The sequence below is a fragment of the Bombus vosnesenskii genome, unplaced genomic scaffold (genome assembly GCF_011952255.1).
Source record: "Bombus vosnesenskii isolate JDL3184/JDL3185 unplaced genomic scaffold, Bvos_JDL3184-5_v1.1 scf7180000013431, whole genome shotgun sequence".
NCBI classification, from domain to species: domain Eukaryota; kingdom Metazoa; phylum Arthropoda; class Insecta; order Hymenoptera; family Apidae; genus Bombus; species Bombus vosnesenskii.
In genome coordinates this window covers 290,956-313,596 of record NW_022883046.1, presented here as the reverse complement: position 1 = coordinate 313,596, position 22,641 = coordinate 290,956, and the positions used below count along the sequence as shown (strand labels likewise).

Genomic DNA, 22,641 nt, shown 5'->3' with positions numbered 1-22,641 from the left:
ACCTGCTTGCTCGAAACACAGAATACCGTTCCTCTAGCTAACTCGTTAAAATTCGTTTAAATTTGTGTTCAGTCCTTTGCAAGATTCGCCTATTCTACTGAACAGAAGCCGAGAGCCCCAGAAAAAGGTAAAATAATTTGACATGATTTGAAAGCGTGAAACGCAAAAGTACAACGAAATGGCAAAAACAGCTAAACGCAGTTACAGAAATAGTCGAGCATGATTTTAACGCTAAATTTACTCGATGCTGATATCGTGCAGTACTTCATCTACATCTAAATGGGCCTATTCTTCTTTTCATCTGGAGAGCGTGTCTATTTACACCAAAAGAAGATCCTGGCAATGCAAGCTTGATTTCAATTAAACTCGCCAACTCTACCGAGATTTTTTCGCCTGCCGCATCTCTGCTGCTTGTATTCATCATGACGGTAGGCAACTTGTTCGTATGCGAATAGTACGATGCAGTAAAAATATGTTTCTCTCGTTTCTTTTTTATCCTAGATGTTGGCGAACAAGGTAGGAGAATAAGAACCAAAGAAAACGAATAAACGCATCGCGATCAAGTTAGAGGTAAATTTTGTCAGTGACGAGTACATATATGTGAGATACAACATAATTCTAAAGTAAGGTTGAACCTTTGTTTGTGCAGAATGTTAAATTCTTTGGAAAAAGATAAGGGATTTAAATGGCGAAAGAAGCAGTATGTATCAAAGTGGACGACAAAACCTCGATGTAGGTAGGTTCCTTTGGTTCGATACATCCCTTACTCTCAACTGAGACGAGTTTTTCCATCGCAATGGGGAGGTGGTACGGAGACGTAAAAGCAAGCAAGTGAATAGTTGAAAATTACAGTGAACTCGTCCGTGAGAAGGAATGCTAACTTCTCCGTTCTCCGTATCCTCTTCTCCTCCGCTTTCTTTTCTTCGTGTTTTTTTTTCTCCTCGTAAAGAATCTTCCAATCACCGTGACAGATACGACCGACTTTGATAACACATTCGAATACGAGAGTGCACTTTCAACCAGAAGTACGTCAAATTCTTTCGCGTCAATTATGCCACAACGAAATTATCCATGTGCACACATGCTTATACATTAGAAAAACATACGCACGGTTAACTTTAAGTAGAAAACTTTTTGTGTTGCCGTGGATATTGCAGTAATTCGACGGACACTGATTATTCCAAATTTTTTACAAACACGTGATTTATATTTTTCAATCGTAATCGTAATGTATAGAAGAAGGAAACTTACTGATTCGCGTAGCTCCGACTCGTCGACGAATGTCTCTGCTAGCGGTTTGAAATCTGAAACACAAAAGAAGTCTGCATTATTTTAGACGTACTACATATAAGTATGTAGTATCGGGAAGAAGGGCCTAAGAAACGTCGAGCTAACTATAAACAATGTCGCGAGAGCCGAGGCGCTGTAGGCTCCATCAATGCGTTATCGGTCCTTCAAATAAATAGTTTCGCCGAAAAGGCCTACGTGACCCTGGCTACGAGCGTCCGCGGAGCACATGTGCGGTGGGCCTAGCAAAAGACAAAAGAATGCTACAACGGCCAGAGAGTTAGTTGAGAAGCAGAATGTGAGTTGAGCGGACACAGAGTGTGAATCGACGTGCGACGATATTATAATCGGTCCTTTTGTTCTTGAATATCGCTTATTTAAACTACACTAAACTCTATTTATATTCCTTTTGTCATTGAATATTGCTTATTAAAATACATTAAACTTTAAATCTACCATCATTACTTGTCCTTACTCTAAGAATTCATCGGTTACTACAAGTATATGTTGCAAATATTAATTGGTATATATTTATTAATATCGCGAAGAAAAACCGAGAAACCTTTCGTTTCATCCAGTCGCAATTGAAACATTGTCCATTGTCTGCAATAATCGTAGCAACGTCCTTTAAGTTTCTTCTCGAGCATCTAACTGATTAAAACTCCCGCTTTTAGTCCGAGTTTCCTGCACAACCTCAAGATACGCTTGGCCTTTTGAGGACAGAGTACATTACCCAGGAATAATTTTACATTTCAAACGTTCGCAAAGATGCGCGAATAATTAGAAAGGAAACTTGATATTCGAGGAAAAGAGGAAAGAAAGAACGACACAGAAGAAACCGACTCGAGATGATTTTATCGCTTTAACCCGTGTAAAACAGATGATTAGTCGACTTGCATGCAAAAAGAACATTATGTCTTGTTGTTAAGTAATTCTTTTTTTTCATACATAAAGCCGTTTGAAGCTTTTTAGTAACCACGAGACAGAAAACGCGCAATTTTGCGGCAGAGATTCTTGTGAAAACGATCGATATATTCAGATACTATTAAATTTGTTAAATTGTCTTAGAGCATTTAAATATTTATCGAAATGATGAATCATCGAGAATTCCACGAGAATCATGAAAAGAATCGCCCATTTCAACGATTATAATTTTAGTTCGCCAGGGAAAGGTATGTATACAGGGTGGTTGGTAACTGATGGTACAAGCGGAAAGGGGATGATTCTGCGCGAAAAAAGAAGTCGAAAATATACAATAAAAATTTTTCGTTTGAGGCTTTGTTTTCGAGAAAATCGACTTTGAATTTTGAACGGATCTCACCGTAGACTTTTAAAAAAATTAAAAAAAAAATAATTCTATGTTTTCGACTTCTTTTTTCGCGCAGAATCACCCCCTTTCCGCTTGTACCATCAGTTACCAACCACCCTGTATATAGCAAGTTTTGTTTCCGTATGATAAAAAGGCACGCATGCAAAAAAAAGTATAAAACGTTATTAATATGAAGGATACATTAAGAACGGCGAAGAATATGTAACGTATCTGCTTTTGTTTGTTGTTCATTGCTACTGGCTCTCCATAGTTTATCTCTCTTGTTAAAACCTTTTAAACACCTTTTTTCGATTTGATATTTCTCTCGCAAAAGGATAAAAAATTTGTCCAGGAAAAAATATGTTATTTTAATCGTCCTTTTCTTAATACGCGTTCTATCCGAGACTTTTCCTCTAAATTATGACTGTTCGGTAATAATAGCATGCTAGTCAGAAATAACAGTGGAATAAACTGGGAGGAAAGGGAAGTAAGCACAAGTGTTTCACATGGCCTGACGATTAACTACGTAAAATGATGATATCTTGTAGCGCATTGCGTGCTCCAGAATATTAATTCCCCTACTTGAAAAGAACATCGCCCATTTAAAACAGCCCGGGAATTCGACGCAACGAAAATTATATTTGAACGAATGTTGCAGAGTGCTTGACTATGATTAGTCACGAAGCGCACATATAATTCATATTGCTCATTCATTATGGATTTTAATACTGGTCGTGTCAAGAGCATGTCATAAATTAAAGCCTGTGAGATGACAGTTCACCGAAACGAATGAACCCAGAGAACGGACAGAATCAGAGATCGGAATTTTTTCCCGATCAATCTCTCAATTCTCGGCCGAACAAGAATCGATAGACCCTGCGGACACTAGGCAATCAACAGCACCTCTCACGCGACCCTTTGTTCGCGCGTACACTCGCACACTTGCACGCGTGAACGCGTGCAACATTAGAATGCATAATTTGCAGCGCGCACCACCTTTCGAATATCCGATTAGGCACCACCGCAATCTTTTTTATTCAAAATTATGGATTTCATCTTCTGTCCATAGCAAAACTTTGCACGGCCAAAGGATGAAAGACGGACGTGAGCGAACGACATGGTCGAATAGAATAAAGATGCAAATACCGAAAGCACCACGATGAATAGAATTTCGTTAGTGTTCGAAGCAACCGGAAATTCCAAGTTATGCGGCAGCAAGAGTCCCACAACGAACCCCGAAATGGTGGCTTTATAACCCACGCGTGTTCACGTACTGTAACGTTCGCACACTTACGAACGCGTATCCAACGAGAGCATGCGAGGAAGGGCCATTAAGAGGTGGCACTACCTAGTTTTCCTGTCGTTTCTTCGTGATACCGCCGTCTGGCAAATGTATTACCCCCTCCCTTTAATTACACGCGTTACGTACGCTCGTTAATTAGGCTGCGCTCGAGAATCAGAAAACCGGCTGAGGGTTGCACGCAAGTCATCGCGAATAGTAAATGCTTGTGCCACGCGATATTTTTGCCAAATGAGACTTTCGTGATTTCGGTAGATACGTTATATCGTCACGTTTCTTACGTTGCTCGCAATATTTTTCATAATTTTCCGTGTAAATGCCAGCCAGATAACACAGGAGCGTCTCGTTATGTTCTTTTACAGTTCTCCACGGCTCGATCATGAATAAATACATACGGATTCTTGTGCGCCAAGATAGCACTTTCTCGGCTTCCATACTCGAATGACAATGTATCGTAAAATGGTCAACAAATTTATTACATACTACTAGGAATAAAAGGAATAAAGAAGAACAGAAATAGGATGGTTAGTGAAGAATCAGATTTTCGGTCATTTTTATTCCACAGAGTACCCGTTAGTACGCAATCTCTATTACAGCTGTGATACATAATGACTACGTTCTTGGTCGATTTCATTAGAAACGGATCAAAGGTACTTCATGATCTGTAAAGTGTTAAGGAAAACTGTGGCAAATCTATGAAATGTACAGCATAAACGAATTCTAAGAAGATTCTGTGAAACATCCGTATAAAAACGAGAATATTAATAACTTCACAGGCGAGTCGCGATAAATCTCGGATAAAGAAGCTAGAACTTTATCGTGAAGATCGTAAGCGAGGAAACGCTCGGATTTCAGCGTATATCATAACCCGGACCGAGAAAAAACTTTACCACCCATTGCTAGGAAATATAGCGCCCCATGATACAACGAGAAATCCTGCGGTGAGCGGCATGGCGGTCTCACTCGTCCATATAACTACTTGTTATAGCATGCAAGCAACCGTGATAAAATACAGAGAGGATCGTTAAAATGTTTCCCTGTATACCCACAAGAGAATATACTTGTTACCTTTCCTCAAGAACAATACAAAAAATTGTCCCAAGTCGAACGATATACTCGTAGAGAGAATCGTTCTATGTCGTAATATTCACGATAAGTCGCACGAAATAATGTACGCGAGAGATCGAATCGCTAACGTAATTCAAAGAAATCGACTGGTTGGCTTTGATCGTGGAACTCACGAGTCAGAATAACGCGTGTGCTCGTACTGTGGCAAGCGTTTATCCGCTTTCTCTCTCCGTGAACTTGAAATCGAATTACACGCGTTCACGCACACGAGCAATTCGCTCTTACGCAATTCCCCGTAATTCCAGACACACGAGTACAGTCCGCGGACCGATAGCAGAACCAAGACCGTGAAATCCACAGTACCTACTCTACGACACGTCAACGACCACCTTGCAGTCTTATTGTCTTCGTTGAGAATACAACGCAGTCGCGGTACGCTGCCATTCGCCAACTTTATTCGCCACAATATCCAAACGACGATTTCCACGGTGCCACTTCGTGCGAATAATTTGCATACACGACGCGATGGTGAAAACAGAATCTTTCTTCTCTTTCTTCTCGAATACGTGAATAAGAAGTCTCTATGTAAATAAAACGCCGCAAGCTCCGATAAAAATCGTAACGGAGTTCAATTTACTCGATCTCCTCGATAATATCGGTCTTGACTCGATTAGTTTATCGACGTGCAGGCTCTAATTAATGAATTGCCTACCACGTTCCCAAGCACGAACGAAATCGAATGAAAAGCATCGGAAGAAGTGAGGGAAATGGATGAAACAGATCAAATTTAAATAATCGCTCGAGATCTTCCTTGAACCTTCGCCATTAATATGCAGCGATAATCCATTTGAATTGGAAAATATCTTCCAGATAAAATGATAGAACACCGTCCTTCAAATTTCATCCTCTAACGCAAGTTAAAGTTGTCGCGATAAATTTGTACGTTTTCTTGCGATTTATGTTATTCGTTTCTCTCGAAATTATAGCACTCAAGGAATACACGAGGTAGTTAATTCTTCCCACTAACGTAGGAAGTCATTTGCGTCGTTAGTTTAGAAAACATCGTTCTAGGCAGTTTTACATTTTACCGGTGCCGAATTCATTATCGCATTAATTTTAAAAGCCGTCGAAACGATCTCTCGCCTCGCGTATAACAAAACCACCGTCGTTACCCCGACCATCAAGCTGAAATGACCGATGGCGTTTACGCGGCAGTAGCCTATTCTTTCTTACGCAAGGTTTGAACCCTTTATTCTAAGCGAAATAATACCCTTCTCGTCCATGAGCCGACGTGTCGACGTGTCAGTTACGTAATTGCGCCAAACACACGCGCCAGTGGATTCGCTAATTACGAATAGCTGAATGAAACGAAGAAAGAGACCGGTGGCAGAAAATAGAGGCCGGGGATGAAAGATTCACCGTACTGTACGTATATCTTGTTTAGGTTGCGTACAATATACGTCACGCAATTCCCACCACTATGGCATGACATCGCGGTATCATGAATTCTCACACCCAGTAGGAGTGCGTTCACTCCGTGCTCGATGAGTCGTCGACCATCTCTTTTCTTCTGACAAGTATCCCTTGGACATTTTTATCGACTTACGAACCGCTCGTTAAAAAAAGAAAAATGTATAGAACACGAAATTGCAATCATCGAAAGAGGATTCGGTGAGACCTACTGCCTTTCGTGGATTAACAGATTTTTTAGTAACAATTTCATCAAACCAGATAAACAACAATGCAGATTTGCGGTAATGTACGGGCGATCGCGCTTGGTCTTCGATAGAGACAAGCGATAGTAACGCCGTGTTTCACGATGCATTAACTGCAGCTGTCGCGGCACGTCTGCACAGGACGGACTAGGACCGAGCTATTACATTATGCACATGTGGGTCACATAAATACATCGATCTCATTGGTCGCCGATAGCAATTGGACCGATCCATCCGATCAACGTCAGTGGCAATGGTACAGAGAACGTTTCAGATGCCATGCTCTTGGAAGATGTTCAACCTCTTGGTATTCCACGACAAAGAGCTTTGTTACTTACACGAGTTCGATTCTAATACATCCATCCAATTCTATCAATACCTAACCCAAATCTTTCCAACGAAATTACTCGACAAACCTTTAAAGAACATTTCTGTAATCGTATAGTTGATTTCATTGTACTAAATATGAAAGGAGCTTCATTTTAGAACGAAAACCTTAATAAGACTTGGTTTGTCGTGCTGCTGACTGCTCATTAGCCGATTAAAAAGGCGTATTCTGACACGAAAAAAGAACGGGTAGCTTCCAGTGGTTCCGATAAAACTGACTCACGTCGAATTACCTCATTAACGATGTAATTGATAAAGAGTAAAGACATCTGTACTTAGTTTAATGAAGGGATTATCCATTCATGTCGCGTATATTCACTTTGACGCTTTACCATGCGCAAACGACATTATTGTTTAAAGGAACTGTTTAAGACGGAACAAAGAAAAAGGGGCAGGATATGATACATCAGCTTACCCTAAGTTTTGTCTTTCTTTACTTCTTTCCGCCGAAAGTTATACGTGCGGAAAAAAAGTAGTAATATGCGTTGCTGAAGGGTGTCACAGTCGTTAAACTTAGCGCCGAGTCAAACCGTGGGAAAGAAAGGAGAAAGAAAATGATACGTGCGCAGTCACTTGTAAGTTCAGTAGCGAAGGTAGAAACTAAGGTTAAAGGCAGGAATAACCCAAGACTTCTATCAAAGTGGATGGGGTCGAAGTTAGTAACTAAACGAGTTTCTCGCTAACAAACCCACTGGCGCGAAACAATGTCGCTGACAGTCGAGGTTTACGAGGGAATTATTGGAGAAGCTGCGTTAATATTGTTCAAAAGTTTGCGCTACGTGATACAACGATAGGAGATATAGGAGAATCGAGTGGAGAGAAAATGGTTATCCAATAAATTTGAACGATAAACTTCACATCTCCGTGGTTACTAAGGAAATTACTACGGAAAAGTAACCAAAGTATTGAAACGAAAGAGCAAGTTTAGAAATTTAATTGACCCGATCGTTTAGCGACGATTTGGAAACGAGCGCGTAATCTACGATAAAATCCTTCCGGCTAGATCGAGTTTCCCGTAAACAAAAGCAACGCTTTATCGAATCTAATGAAAAATAATAGTTACCCAACGATATCACAATCGCTATTAACATATGAAAATGGGGCATTTATGGGGCCGCTTATTATCATAAACGTGCATAATAGGAAAATAACAGGTCGAAATAACATTTCTCCCAAGATAAAGAAATACGTAGCGCATAAAGCTCGCGCCCTGAATTCACTTTTCATTCATCTCACTCGGTAAATAACCGCTAATGAGATGTTGGAGAATAAGGCAGCGCTATTCAAGACCTTTATTAAATCAAGTAGCAAAAGGTAGCGAGATCGTTTGGTTTAATCAATGGCCGTATTATAACATAACTGTGTTATCAGCGTTGAATTTTGTAAATTAACGACAAACTTAATCTTCCAATTTGTCGAGTTTCGATAACGGTCGGAATAACGTCGTGAAATTTAACATTCTTTCCGCAAAATGTAAAAAAGACATGGTGACCGTTTCTTCGGCTTATCTCGAAGGAGGCGAAGCAAGGCGAGACAAGGCAAAGCAAAAAGAGAGGAGTTACCAACGGTCGAAGAAAGGTTGGGAGATAGGAGGAAGGTAGCGAACACTCGACAACTTGTGGATCGTTTCATTATCTTGGAGTGGTACTCGCGCGCAACTTCTAAAGTTTGCCGCGCGGATTCGGGCCATCCGGCAGAGCAGAATAATCATATTACCCATGCCGTGGAGCCTTTGGCAGCCACCCTCTTGACACGATCCTGGCTAGGTACCACGAATCTTAACGCGAGATTCCTATTCGCCACCTCAGATATCATCGGTGTAAATAGCTGCTTGTTTAAGGGGGCTATGTTGTTGTCTGCTTTGAATACAGCCTGCGTATTATGCCGTTGACGTTTACCATTGCATATCTTATCTTGCCTATCTTACTGTTCCGTTTCGCGTAATTTGCATTGCGAGGCAATGCTGTCTGTTTTAATTGAACGAGGAGAATAACTTTGACAAAAGTTACGAAGACGGATGCAAAGTCACGGCGAACCGCGTCAAACGATGCTTAGCCGTATTTTCTGTCTATCAAATTAGTCGGATCGAAACTTTCGACCTCGAAAATATTCAGAAGTAAGAGACACTCTTCTCTATTCGAAATTCTATGCAAAAGCAAAGGTAAATTTGTTGTGCGCTTCAAGACTGGCTATATTGTAATATAGTAATGGATTCGCCTATATTGACTTTCCAAGTATGTTGTTACGCCATGCGGCTTGCCATAGATCATATTCTTCACTGTCGGTCGCGGCACTATAATGTCACAGACGGATCGTCGCGGCTGCCCGGCAAAATAAACATTGTAGTGGCAAGCGCATGGTTCATTAAGCAGAGCGACCTCCAGAAACGTCGATTCGTGGCCGTTATTTGATCTGGCGTAAAAGACGGTGGCGTGATCCGAAGGTAGTGGGGGTCGCCTTCCAGAAAGAATCAGAACGTTTCGAGAAGCCAAACTGTCTACACATCTTTTGTATCGCGCATTCCATAGTAACATTTCCTTTGTTGTCCCATTTATATTTTATAGTTAATAAGTTGTGCAATAAACATTAATTTAGTTGTGTTGATTCTGTGAGATTTCATTGAACCACCCTTATTATCATAATCGAAATAAGGGAATCGATCAGTTCGTGGCGTCGATTGTTCAATCGTAACGAGGACTTACAACTCTCGTTGACGTGATATCTCGCGATCGCGTCTCTCCGCGAATGATCGAAACATTTTGGTCCTTCGAGCCGGATCACGTGCCAGTGAAGAGTGCACTTACCAGTGACCACACAGTGCCACGTGACTTTATCAAAACCACTACAGCGAAACCAGTGACGTCAGGCGCGTCATCTTCGAAGAAGCACATCCCATTGGCAAGGGAACGCAACCACGCAGCCTTCCGTCGCAGCTGGACAATCATCAACGCAACGAATTTCACAACTTAACATACACGCGACCTCACGCCGCACGACAGTAAGGTAAGCTCGTTCCTTATTTCAACCATCTCCTATCCTCGGCAACGATGACGAGCGAAGACCAACTCATCTCTCTGCGTCGGAGACGAGGCTATTGTAGCGGCCGATTCACATATTTATCGGATCGACTGGACGAGTACGAGCAATCTGAGAGTCAGCAAAATTCCTTATTAAAGAATTACGAGAAACAACTGACCGAAGTTGCGAGTCAATTCGAAGCGATTCAACTCGAATTAGAAGTATTGGACGAGGAGGAACAAGCGCGCGGCTTCGAAATAAGGGATCAGTACGTCGCGGTAGACACAAAGCTACAAAATCTTCTGAGGAACGCGCAAACAGCTTCGCCGTCGACATCCATAAACCCTCCAACCTGTGCATCATCCGCAAGTTTAAATCCGATATCCATTAAATTACCAGATCTTCGGCTCCCTACCTTTGACGGAAGCTTAGAAAAATGGAACACGTTTTATGATACCTTTTCCTCCATAATCGATAAAAATCCTAGTCTCACTGACATACAGAAATTCCATTACCTGCAGTCCGCCCTGCAAGGAGAAGCAGCCGATTGTTTAAACGCGTTACCCCTTAGTAATGTAAACTACAGTCAGGCTATTGCCGTTCTCAAGGAAAGTTTCGAATGTCCACGATACACAGCTTTCAGTCACTGCATGGCAATAATTGATTATCCAAGGATAACCAAGGAATCTCCAACGGAATTAAGGCGCTTAGTCCACACATTTAAACAACACATATATGCATTGAACAAATTAGGAGAATCCTACCCCGATACCAGTGCTATGCTCAACAGCCTCATCCTCTCGAAAATACCACTAAGTATCCAAAAGCAATGGGAAATGACGCTGCCCAATAACGAGGTGCCTCCGTACATTCATTTACTAAACTTCCTAGAGAGATTAGCACGAAGCTCCAAACCGATCACCACAGTCAGACAAACAAGAGAATCACCGGAACAAACTACTCCTGTCCGTCAACGCGCATCACGAGGGCATGCACTTACGGCGACACAGGTTACTCCAGCATGCCCCACCTGTCAAGGACCACACCCCATTTGGAGATGTGACACCTTCAAAACCAAATCCCTTCGCGAACGCATTCGGGAGGTCAAAAGGGCATCACTATGCCTCAACTGCCTCGGGAAAGGGCACACAACGAAGCATTGTTTCGCAGGATCATGTCGCGTATGCGGAGAACGACATCATACAATGCTGCATAGGACAAAACGCCATTCAGGGTCTCGTTCCAGCACGTCCAGCCCGAAATCTTCCCCATCAAATAGCCGATCCACAACACCTTCTTCCCCACCCTACGTATCACCCACTCGTCGCAATAGGCACACAACAGACCACAGATCGGAAACACCACGAACAGACGCGTCTGCAAGTCCACCGCCCAGTGACAAACGAACACACAACCAATGACGCCGACGATCGACGACTCCGTTCATGACCGAACATATCAAACCAATAGCATCCGAATTACTGTCCAATGATCTAGTCATCACAGCGCAGATTAATATTTTGAATGATAAACAGCAACCAATCCGTTGTCGAGCGTTGCTCGACACCGGATCCAGTATGAACTTCATTACCGAGGAATTAGCAAAATCGTTAAGGATAAGGCAAAACAAATGTTCGGTCCCGATCGGAGCTCTAGATACCTTGACAACGACCTCTAAGCGACACATCACGGCCACGATCACTTCCACTGACGGTACATACACGCGGACATTAACGTTCCTTATCATTCCAATCATATCAACCTTAATTCCCAGCGAACCCATCGATCGTTCGACACTTGAGATACCAAAAAATCTCAAATTGGCCGATCCACGATTTCATTTACCAGCTCCGATAGATGTACTATTAAGCTCAGGTTCAACACTCGCGTCGATGTGTGTGGGACAAGTCAACCTCACGCAGCCAGACGAGCCTGGACTGCGTCTGCAAAAGACGCGATTCGGATGGGTAATCGGGGGGAGTCCAACTTCCCAAACCGCTACAAACATATTTCACACATCCACGACGACTTTACAAGCAGACCTCGCGCGGTTTTGGGAAATCGATGAAGGACCCTCAATTAAACATATCTCAGACGCAGATCGACGATGCGAAGAACACTTCCAAGCCCACACCCGACGCACCAGCGAAGGACGATACATCGTCGCTCTACCTTTCAACGATCAGCTTCAGTCACTCGGATCCTCTAAAACGCTGGCGAGTAAACGACTCGCCTCACTCAATCGCCGATTCCAGCGCGACAAACGCTTCGAATCAGAATATCGAACGGTAATACAGGAATACCTGGCGTTGGGACACATGACGAAGGTCAATGACAACCACTCCGACGACAACGGATACTATTTACCCCATCATGGCGTGACCAAAGCATCGAGTCAAACCACCAAACTCCGTGTAGTTTTCGACGGATCGGCACCAAGCACTACCGGAACCTCCTTAAACGATACACTTCACACAGGACCCAAGTTACAGGAAGATTTATTTTATATATTAATTAGATTCCGCGCTCATCAATACGTACTCACCGGCGACATCGAGAAAATGTATCGGCAATTCCTCGTACGACCAGAGGATCGGAAATATCAAAGGATATTATGGCGCAGCGCGAGTGGAGAAACAGAAACATATGAGCTTAACACTGTAACGTTCGGTTTATCCGCAGCCCCGTATCTAGCTATTCGGTGCCTCAAGCAACTGGCAGAGGACGAAGGACATCGATTTCCACGTGCAGCACAGGTACTGCAGCGGGATTTCTACGTCGACGACGCTCTCACCGGAGCTGAAACGAAGGACGAAGCCCTCACGCTCAGAACAGAACTCACCAATTTACTTCAACTGGCCGGCTTAAACATACGAAAATGGGCGTCAAACGATAATGACTTATTACACGGACTCTCCTTAGAAGAAACAAATCACCAACATTTTTTGGGCGACTCGCAAACCTTGAAGACGCTGGGAGTGTTATGGAATTCATCCGACGACTCTATTCTTTACTCGGTCGAAGTCAAACCCACGCCGTCTCGAGTTGATACGAATCATAGCTCGTTGCCTCCGTTGGAAACAGAAAAGGAACCGAGCGGCACCCCTAACCGTTACTGAATTACGCACAACGCACAATAAACTGATAAAATTGTTGCAAAACATCCATTTCTCCGAGGAAATTCGCACACTCCAAAAAGATCGGAACGCGGCGATAAAGGGTAAGCTCACGCGACTCAATCCGTTCATAGACAAGGAAGGAATATTGCGAGTCGGGGGTCGACTCAGTCATTCGTCGATGACCTTCGCCCAGAAACATCCCATAGTATTACCTAAGTCATCCGTTACAACACGCATCATAGACCACGAGCACAAGATCCACATGCATTCCGGAACGCAGGCTACGTTATACGCAGTAAGACAAAGATACTGGCCCGTTGACGGTCGAAGTCAAGTATGGCGGGCGATCAAAGGCTGCGTCCGCTGCTGCCGCGCTCAACCACCGCCGGTAGAATACGTGATGGGTAATCTGCCGGAGGCGCGAGTAACGGAATCTCGCCCATTTACAAACGTCGGCGTCGATTACTGCGGGCCGTTCCACATCAAGGAAAAACGAGATCGTAACCGTCGTCAGATAAAAGTATACGTAGCCATTTTCGTATGCCTAGCAATTAAAGCGGTACACATCGAGCTCGTTGACGATCTCACTAGCGAAGCCTTCATCGCCGCTCTTCGCAGATTTATCGCTCGACGAGGCTATTGCTCCACCATCCATTCTGATAACGGCACCAACTTCAGAGGAGCAAGCAACGAATTACGAGAGCTTCACGATTTATTACACTCGGACGATCACAAGGAAAAAGTAACCGCATTTTTAGCCGACAAACAAATCGAATGGCGCTTCATTCCCCCTCATTCGCCGCATTTCGGTGGGCTATGGGAAGCAGCGGTGAAGTCATTTAAACGCCACCTCAGGCGTGTAGCCGGCAACGAGTTACTCACCTCTGAACAATTGAATACTCTTATCATAGAAATAGAAGCAGTCCTCAATTCCCGCCCGCTAACTCCTATCTCCACCGATCCAAATGATCTCCTAGTCCTCACTCCCGGACATTTTCTCATTGGCGATTCACTAATGTGCTTACGTGATCGAGATTTCAGAGACATTCCATCGAACCGACTCTCCAGATGGCAGCATATCCAACAGCTTAAACAGCATTTTTGGAACCGCTGGCATAAGGAGTATTTGAACGAGCTAACCAACCGCAATAAGTGGAGCAAGGGTGGACACGGCATCCAAAAAGGCACAATCGTCATCCTCAGAGAGGACAACGTTCCCTCCATGCATTGGCCTCTGGGCCGAGTTATCAAGGTTCATCCAGGCGCCGATGGTGTCATCCGGACAGCTACAGTTCAGACGGCAAAGAGCGTTTTGGATCGGGCCGTCAAAAGGCTTGTCCCACTGCCAATTCAACCCGATCTCGAGAAACCCGAACAACTAGCCACCGAGACGAACTAAGATGGGAACTTCAACCACATCTCGCTAATTTGATCGGTACCCTCTCAACGGGGGGAGGATGTTACGCCATGCGGCTTGCTATAGATCATATTCTTCACTGTCGGTCGCGGCACTATAATGTCACAGACGGATCGTCGCGGCTGCCCGGCAAAATAAACATTGTAGTGGCAAGCGCATGGTTCATTAAGCAGAGCGACCTCCAGAAACGTCGATTCGTGGCCGTTATTTGATCTGGCGTAAAAGACGGTGGCGTGATCCGAAGGTAGTGGGGGTCGCCTTCCAGAAAGAATCAGAACGTTTCGAGAAGCCAAACTGTCTACACATCTTTTGTATCGCGCATTCCATAGTAACATTTCCTTTGTTGTCCCATTTATATTTTATAGTTAATAAGTTGTGCAATAAACATTAATTTAGTTGTGTTGATTCTGTGAGATTTCATTGAACCACCCTTATTATCATAATCGAAATAAGGGAATCGATCAGTTCGTGGCGTCGATTGTTCAATCGTAACGAGGACTTACAACTCTCGTTGACGTGATATCTCGCGATCGCGTCTCTCCGCGAATGATCGAAACATATGTACATATTTAGTTCTTGGAAGGAAGAATCAAAAGTCTTCGGGATATATAAGATCAACGTTTGCTTTTCCGGCAAATACATTTCCTACTATCGGCGCATATTTTAATCTTAAAATAAGACTCTGGGATAGTAAATTGAATAGTAGGAGTTAGTCGCGTACATACTTTAACTCAGGTTCGGACCTGAAAGAAACACGTTCTTTTTCGCTCTTCGTTTACTGTTACCATCAATTACACTCCCGCAAAGTTCCATTCGTCTCGAAAATAAGCTCTATCGAGGGCGAAAGAAAGATCGAGAAAATACCACGAAAAGAGGAGGAAAGAGAAATTATCCGACTCGAGATTCTTCTCGGCGAAGGAACAGCGAACAAGTTGAGGAAAAGAAAAAAAGGAAAGGGACTAAAATGTAGAGAGGAGGAGCGCGGTTATACGTAATTAAATTTGCAACTGTTAATCGAATTCGAACGGATCGATACCAACTGAACGGCAGAAACGTCGCGAAAGAGCGAAGTGTAGAGGGTGATGCGAGAGGAACAACTTGGGAAGCGAGCAATGCATTGATCAATAAGATCGGACAAACAAACCGGCTAGGCGAGAGGAAATGGTGGTTAAAACTTCCAATTGGAAATGACCCTGACAATGACCAAGAGGCACGAACCAAAGGGGAGGAGAGCAAGAAATGGAGGTAACCCTTTCTCTTCAATCCTATAATGATGCTCTTCCTGTACCTCCTATTGGTCCAATCGGTGCGTCGCCCAAATCGTCAGTAAAAGTCACACGATCGTCAGAAGGCGTTGCAACGTAGCGACGACACGATCTTGTTTCGACGCACGGTTTTTGTTTGCGATCTTTGTCCTGCTCTTTCCAATTCGTTTACGGCCGAAAGGCCGGAAATTCGAATGATTATCACGCTTGGGGAACAAGAGGGTGGACCGAAATAAAGGCTGCATTCAGAATGGCGTCATCGCGACCAGCGTCCTTCTCGTACGCAATTTAGGTACCATTTCGTAAGTTAATCGCTTCATCAAGCGGTGACTCGAGCCATCGCGGATCATTGAGGACAATGTACGTATGCAAATACATTTGCGAGATTGATGACAGACGAAAGACATATATCACGGGTTATGCTCGTAATCAATTGACCTTATAACAAGAATGATCTATATAAACTGTCACGATCGGTGTATTGTCAGCTAGAACGTTATCATCGTTTTATCGATAGTTTCAACGTCATCATAGCTTCTTCGGTGTGGAACGATGCAAAACTTTCGCCTCTATAAATCTGTCCTGTCCGTAAACACATCGATGAATCTATTGCCATTTTGTAGAGAGATCGTCTCGAACGATTCTACCTATAAATCTGCACTCGTGAAATGCCATACAACCCAATACTACCAAACTGCGAGAGAACTTGGACTTCTGTTCTAGGTGAAAGTAATTTTCGACATTGTATTTACATGCAAACGGAAGTGGGCAAAGAAATTACTTAAAATAGCCATTAGATAAAAGATACTCATATCTAGTTTAGTTATCTAATTTACCTGTCAGCTCTTACCCATTTACCTTTCCCAACATTTACCAAAATTAATGCGAATCTACCATATTGAATCTGTATCTAACTAATACCTACTATAATTTGAGTCTTACGGCGGTAAGAATGAAACAACAAGCCTACACCGAATCAACGATAACGAATGACTCGCAGATTTGGCGTTACCCGTTTTGCATAGATACATACGTTGCAATATATGCGGAAGATGATACATAGCTATGAATATATGCGCATGAACAAATTAACAAACATCGGTTTATCAACTTCTCTATCGATGTCAATCCTTCGTTGTGACACAATAGTATAGACAATATAGGTAACAGACCAAATCGAAAACTAACCGTACGCAAAACAGAAGATGAAATCAAATCGGAGGAACTGAATTTAGTTACTGTACGCGAAAGTAAAGAAACAGTGTTTCAACAGTGTATCGCGTAGTCTGTCAAGGTGCTTTTATAACTCGCCATCACGGTATATGAGTAAACTTAATTAAAATTGGCTGGCAGGATCGATCGTTAGCTAGAATGCTTGACATCGCATCCCCGGGCACAGAAACCGCAATCGACGCAGCCACGCGGCCCTATGATTATCTACACACGATGTTGCGAGCCAACGGGCTCACGTCGTCTATCGTGCATGAACGTCGTGTACAAAGTCACGAGGAATGCGTCTAAAAGGAGTGGACATTGGGAAAAATAGAGAAAAATAATAGAGATTGCGCGCATCGAAAGTTGAGAATCGCGAACGACCAACTATTATCGGTTCCTGGTGTTACGCCACGAGGCTTACCACAGGCTGTATTTTCTAACCGTCGCTCGCGGTCTTATAACGTCGCAGACGGATCGTCGCGGCTGCCCGGCAAACAAACATTGTAGTGGCAAGCGCATGGTTCATTAAGCAGGGCGACCTCCAGAAACGTCGACTCGTGGCCGTTATTTTACCTCGCGTAAAAGAATGTGGCGTGATCCGAACGTAGTGGGGGTCGCCTTCCAGAAAAAATGAAAATAATCGAAGGGCGGGCAGTTCCTTCTGACGAGTCAAACATGACACTTCGACAAATCTGACGAGCAAACGAATTTATCTAAAGATATCGCAAAATCGAGTCAAATTTCTGTAACATCTTCATCATATTATTGTAAAATATATTGTTCTATGTTAACCTGTTAATACAGTGTTATATTCATTAAACCACCTCTGTTATCCTAAACGAAACAGGGGAACGACTATTTCGCGGCGTCGATTAACATGATCGTAGCGAGAATTTACAACTCTCGTTGACGTGCTATTTCGCGATCGCGTCTCTCCGCGAACGGTCGTAACACCTGGTCTATTCCGTATGTGCCCTGTCTGGACCTACGGAATCCAACTATGGGGAACAGCAAGTAACTCCGACATTGAAATACCTTAACGCTTCCAATCGAAGACGCTAAGATCCTTAATTGATGCACCTTGGTATGTTACCAACGAAACAATATCGCGACCTCAAGATACCCACAGTCAAAGAGGAAATAGCAAAATATAACGACAGATATAGCAAAAGTGTCAACAAACACCGAAACCCCCTAATCACTGGACTACTTGATACGTCAGGCCAGATCCGCAGGCTGAAGAGACACTACCCGCTAGACCTAAACGATAGATTCGATTAGTTATTTAAATTAAGTAATATTTACTTATTTATAATACTTACTTACAAATTATACTTATCTATAATAAGTATTAACATATTATAAATAATTAGCCATGTTACTGCGCCACGCCAAAAAATTACTGAAAATTCTCAACGCGAGAATTGATTGTAATTTTAATAAATATTAAAAAAAAAACTCCGTATGTGCATTGCAGTTTAGTCAAAACCACCTTTTTGCCGCCAGCTCGTTTTTTTTTCGTTTTTGCTTTTTGTGCGACCAGGTACCGGCCTTCGCTTGGTTACACCTACGATCGTTCGGCTGCGTTCGAATTAGTATAGAATCCCATGCGCGGTGCACTTAATTACACCGTTAACGTCGTTTAATTATCGATAGTGCTTATGTCGAAGCACAGTTTCGACATAAACAAATATCTAGAATAGCTTCCAAAGCACTACGGATTGACGAGATATCGTACCTTAAAGGATCCGTTTCAACTAATTTGCGTTTGTTCTAAACGATTTACCGACAATTGGAATACTCTCGAAATAGCTTAGACAAATACACGATTCTGTCGGTATTATCGGCAACTGTCGATTCCAAGCGAATGCAATAAAGTCTAACGATGGATTCGCCGTCTTCGAACGATGGCTTTTCCTGTTCACCGAACCCTCGTACTTTTTCCCTTTAACGATCACGCGATGAGTCGTTGAATGTCGACTGTCCAGGCTGCCGTTCACGAGTTTAGTAGTATCGGAGAAAGAATGCGCGGTCTCCTTCACAGACAATCGGAGACGATTTTACGCTCGATCGTCGATCCTTCCTACTTGATATCTTTTATGAGACAGAGCCAAACGGTCAAGCGAAAAAGGAAGACCCTGCTGTTGAAAACGCACCTAACGAACAGCACCGAATGAATCGAAAACGTCATGCGGCCTTGTTCGGCATCGATGCGACCGCACGCTTGTAAAAGAGCTCCGAAAACATCGTGTCATGGGAACGACCGCCTCGGTATTACAGTCGTTCTTTGGTAGCTTTATTCGAGAAAGGAATCTCCAATAACTGGTCTCCGTTCGATCGTACTCGAGTGCACAAATCGCAAGAAAGTTATGACTCTGTGGAGCAAAAGATAAGCATTGATGAACGATACTTGGCCACTTAAACATGATTTCGATTCGAATTCTGTAATGACATCGAGAAGATTGCGAAGCTAGGGGGGCATCGGGCCTACTTCGAAATCGCGTTTAAAAAGGTCGGTGATCAATGTACAATCCAAGCCACAAACGAACTAGATACGTATTTGCGCTATATTAATTGCAGTTGTTGATGCCGATGCTTCGGTTAATAAGTATTTCCGGACTGATTGTTGGTAATTCCACAGGCATTCCGTTAATTAAAATATGAAGTGACAGCTAGGTCGACATTTATAAATTTAGCTAGGATAGCTAAATAATAGCCCTATCGTGATCCCTCAAGCATTGTGATTCGAGTAAGCGTCCCGCAACTGTTTGCTAATTCGTCGTATTCCATCTCGTGGAAACCGATCGAGCCTTGCCGGGAAATATTAACTGGTTTCGTAATTTTCCGATAGATTGTGCGCTACCATGCCGCATCGCGTCACTCTCTGTACCGCGGCGTTCCATGTACCCCGGAAATTCTCTTTAAAACGCTGATTGCTACGTCCTCTGACCAAGTCGCGCAAATGGCGAACAAACGCTGCTTCCATTGATGCGATAACCTCAACTGCTTTAATAACTACCGACATAACGTAACAGAGAGAATGTCGGCCCAACGTTTGTACCAGTAAAAAGGTGAAAAGGTAATAACGTCTAATATACGATAGGTTCTTGATCCATCACTCCACATATGTTGATCCGCGACCTTATGGCATAAATCTGATATTCCTTTGGGCGTGAAATTTATTGATAGCTTGGTTTAACTTTGCGTTCCCATCGCTTCGCATATACGTAAAACGTATAAACGTAGTTACAAACTTTTATGTTACGCGTATCAAATTATAAGGGGAGAACTTTGTTTAATGCACGACAACCACACACGAAGGATAATATTCCAGAACCAATTTGGAAACATCCTTCGTATCGACAACTGGACACGTTTAGATGGCATATTAAGCGAATCTAGCCAACATAGTAAGAATTATTTATACATCGCAGCCTATGCGTGTATTTCAATAAACTCCGTTGGGAATGTCTGTTGGAAATTCCTGGTATAAATTGGGAGGTAACGGGTAGTGACAGAGAATGGAGAAGAAGATAGATTAGAAAATGGGAGAAACAAGAGACAACGAACGCGATTAGAGACACTGTTCTAATACATCGACGAATTGGTTTGCCGTTGTAATCGAAGCCAAAGATTGCTATGTATATGTACGCGGACAATACCGGGAAAGGAGTTAAAGACGAATGACAGGATGGCTTCCCTTTATTCCTGATCCCGGAGAACACGAAACCGCAGCTTCGATCGGCCATTACTTAGAACTCGATTTATTGCCAGCGAATAACGCGCTGGCGCTGCTCACAGCTGTGTTACGGATAATGCAGGTACAGGTGCAGCAAGAGGATGGCTTCCAGGACACACGAATTTATAACGGCTGGCTTGTGTACGCGTCCGACCTTGCTCGGATCGTCGCGTCGTTGGGAAACGAGACCGTGCTTTCCCGGTATTTTCTTTTTTCTCTCTCCTCACATCCTATCACACGGTTCGTTGCCTGTCCGCCACGAAAATCCCTCTAGGGAAAGATTTACAGACTCGTAAATCGTTCCCGATCTGCTCGGAAATGATGTTCGATCTCGTTCCGAGAAAGAGACAAAGACAGCTCGGATTATATATCGACAAGCCGAACAAAGTCTATTTCATATTCCAGTCAGAATCGCGTGATTCCTAATGAAATAATTTTCCTGCGATACACGCATAAGCACGCGGAACAATTCTTGCGGAAGAATTTCTTTCGGGAAAACGTTTTAAACGTTGCCCCGGTTCGAGTAGGCAGGCGACTCAGTTGACTTAGTAACAATAAAAAACGAGATTCATTTCTACGGCCGTATATTCGTCGAGGAAGGACCTACGTTCACGACATTCCCATGTGCAAGGATTTACGGAGAAACTGGCTTTTCAAAGAATAATCCGCAGGATGCGGAGAAAACTTCAAAATTGGTCTTCAAAGTACGAGAACTGGGACCGTGATAAATCGGTCGAAAAGGATATTTGCCGAGGTTCCTGCAAATACCGAATCCTACCTTTGTTGGTCTCACGAGGGTCATAAGTTTCGGTAGCCCAATATCTTTTCAGCTGTTACGACACCTATAATGGTAGTCATTATGCGCGTGGAATACGTAAAACATCGATAAATCAAAAAACAATATGACAAACACGTTCCAAGAAAGCGGACAAATCTTCATCCAAGGATCGAATTCGGTCAATTTGCGAAGCCAACACATTTAATCGATATCTCTTTTTCGATTAACTCGAGGAATATCACATACCATCGTCTATAGATACAACTCATTTACACAAACGTACGAGTGTACGGAATCGTAACAGAGACTTAAGGTTACGCACGACATGCGCCCGCAACGTCCAGCAACCAAGTATGTATGTAGAGTACCTCTAGGTATTCGTGGCACTGCTCTTCGAACACTGGTTCACCTTGGATGTGTCTCGACTCCGACTCGCCTCGCATACGACTCGTCGCGGTCAGTTTGATAATCTTACGAAAAGAGGATAATTTGATCAGGTATTACTTATGAAAAAACTGCCTAATAGCTAGGTGTCAATTGACTCTATTCGATCTTGAGATGAAAACCTCGACAAAGATATTCTACGCTGATAGCTCGTTCAAGAGTATTCTTCTCTACGCAGAGACATTAAGTTACACCACTATTCGATCGACCACGCTACAATGACTGTCCGTTTTCCCAACCTTAACGGGATGCTGGTGCGAAACATTTAGAATCTAGTACGTGAAATCCTCGATGACAAGCCAATTCTCGCTTGTCACAGAGCAAAAAAACGCAATAAATACGAGGAGGCAAGAAGGTTAGACCACACACGATAAAAGCACAAAGAATCGCTGCCAAAACGCGTAACACAATCTATGAAATCTCTATCTATCGACCGTTAACCACCAACAATTGCGTTCTAGTAAGAAAAGACGTGTGCGCTGTTCAGGAAAAACCTTGTCAAATGTTTAGATTATAAAGTATGTCTTCAGAAGAAATCTTAATTTCGCTTTTAATAGGATGGTCTGCTATTTCGGTTAGG

The 22,641-nt window shown here is 43.1% G+C and overlaps 1 protein-coding gene across 4 annotated transcripts in view; it reads right to left on the bottom strand.

The window, feature by feature from the left end:
- Positions 1-22,641, bottom strand: part of LOC117238066 (protein turtle-like) — a 166,078-nt gene that overhangs the window by 129,240 nt on the left and 14,197 nt on the right. For 3 of the 4 annotated variants that reach the window (XM_033502633.1, XM_033502638.1, XM_033502639.1), the window contains exon 2: positions 1,252-1,304. The gene's annotated coding sequence lies outside the window, so the exon portion shown is untranslated. Of the gene's footprint in view, positions 1-1,251; positions 1,305-1,849; positions 1,870-22,641 lie in introns of those variants that run through there. The other variant, XM_033502634.1, reaches the window with a different exon arrangement.